The sequence below is a fragment of the Micromys minutus genome (assembly GCF_963924665.1).
Source record: "Micromys minutus genome assembly, chromosome: 13".
NCBI lineage: Eukaryota > Metazoa > Chordata > Mammalia > Rodentia > Muridae > Micromys > Micromys minutus.
This window is the reverse complement of record NC_137982.1, coordinates 25,284,604-25,286,764: the sequence shown is the minus strand read 5'-3', so window position 1 is coordinate 25,286,764 and position 2,161 is coordinate 25,284,604.

Here is a 2,161-nt window from a genome sequence, read left to right as displayed (position 1 = left end):
GTAGCAACGATGGACATAAAGTCAAGTGTGATTATCCCGTGAATAAGTGACAATTAGGATCATGACAACGATGATTTCAAATCAGAGAAACACCAGAGCTATATTTCGTGCCTGGCATCCTCCACTTTTTGGAATTAACTGGGTTGGCAAATCGCAGCCCCCTGATCTCAGGGCAATCTCTTGCGTGCTTTTGTTAGCGAGGGTGTGCTGACACTCGACCACATCCGTCTGTTTAAGTACGCTCTGCGACTGTTCTCACGCTGTGACACAGCACCCAGCTACGGCAAGAGTCTGAGCCACAAAGCCTAAGATACTCATTACCTCTCCCTTTAGAGAAATGGGCTCCATCTACTTCCATCTTCATTAGTCTTGCTCTAAGACAGCAGCAGGCTTCTTCGGCAACCATTCTTGGGGGCCGAGAGTCTAGTTATAACTCACACAGAAACCATGGGATCCAAACGCCACTGCAAGTGACTAAGAGATGGAATGGCTTGGGGATTCTTTTTGAAGTGGAAAGCTGTGTCTGATCTATAGTCAAATACGATGAAATAGACTTAAGAATGGGATGCTCGCACGCCTGCGTTAACTGCAGTCTCAGTCACAATAGCTGAGATACAAAATGAGCCTAGGTACCAATGCACAGACAAGTGGGTGAGGGATGTGGTCCATGTGCCTAATGGGGTATTAATGAGCTGTAGAGGAAGAATGCTGCTATTTGCAACAAAATAGAGGAAAAACCTCAAGGAAATCAGTCAGGTATAAAATGTCACGTGTTTCCCCATGTTCATTCTCACTGGTGGGAACCAGAAACCAGCAGCAAAGAATATAGTGATTGCTAGGGATTGGGGGCAGGGCAGAGGTGAGGTCACGTGGAGGTACAAGAAAGGTTACAGCATCTGATGAATAGATGCACACTATATCCATAGAAAGATCTAAATGGACCTTTGTAGATCCATCCTGAATGTGCACTTTTACAATAGGGCAAGTGTTGCTCTTAAAATACCTGTTCTTGTGTTTTTGAATAGTATTTCATTTTACTTTATTAAAATGCTATGGAATTCAACACTCTTTAGAAAGGTGATACAAAAAACTGCTTTCGAGAAACTCAGAAAAGGCTTCTTTTGACATTTCATTAGCATACATTAATTGTTCACAATAACAACTTGCACTGAGGTTTTTCACGGCAGGCGTGTGATACATTCTTGTCATATTCATCAACTACTCTCTTGTTTCCTCCCCCTTCCTACCGCTTCTCCCCCCTATCCCAAGTAGGTCTGTCTATTTTCCCATCTGTAACTTTTCTCTGTGTGTGCACATGTCATTAGCATATGTATACAAATAGAGCTTTCATCATGCTGTTCCCACACTTCTATCATCTATCGTGGCCTTTATTGGTGATCAGCATTTTATAGCTGTCCCGTGTCCCTCCTACCCTCTACTGCTGGTTCCAATCCTCTTTCCAAATAATCTGGCTTCCACTCTCACACCCTTAAAAATACTATTTTTTGGTATATGAGAAAACCTGGATTATTTGTCTTTCTGAGTCTGGCTTACTGTGTTCATAGCTCAATAATCTCCAATACCATTTATTTTCAAAAAAAAAAAAAAAAAAAAAAAAAAAAAGAAACTTTCTGTCTTTCTTTTTAAATGAGTGAATGAAACTGCACAGTGTAATGGGTACCACAATAGTTTTAGCCATTCATATGCTAGAAGTACCTTGGCTGGACAATGGCTTGGCTGTTGTGACCAGTGCTATGGTGTACATCAAATTATAGGCATCTCTACTGGAGTCATAAATTCCTTGGGTGTACACTCAGCAGTGCTCTTTTTTGCTTGCATGGAAGCTGTTTTCAGCTTTGTGAAGGAGCTGCTGTACTGATTTCCAGGGGGACTGGACTAATTTATATTCCTACAAATAGTGCAGAAGCCTTCTTAAAACTAATAGTTAATTAACCAACGCGCTCAGATATTCCAGCTCCATCCAACTGACCTTAGCTCCAGCCCTCTCATAAAAATGTTAAATAATAACAAACCTCAACTGTAATACAATATTTCAAGGGATTTTATAATATCTGTTTACTTGAACGTGGAAAAGTCAGCTGCAATCGGCCTTGCCTTAGGCAAATTGTAATTCTACTCCTATGCAGCTGCCCTTGTGCAA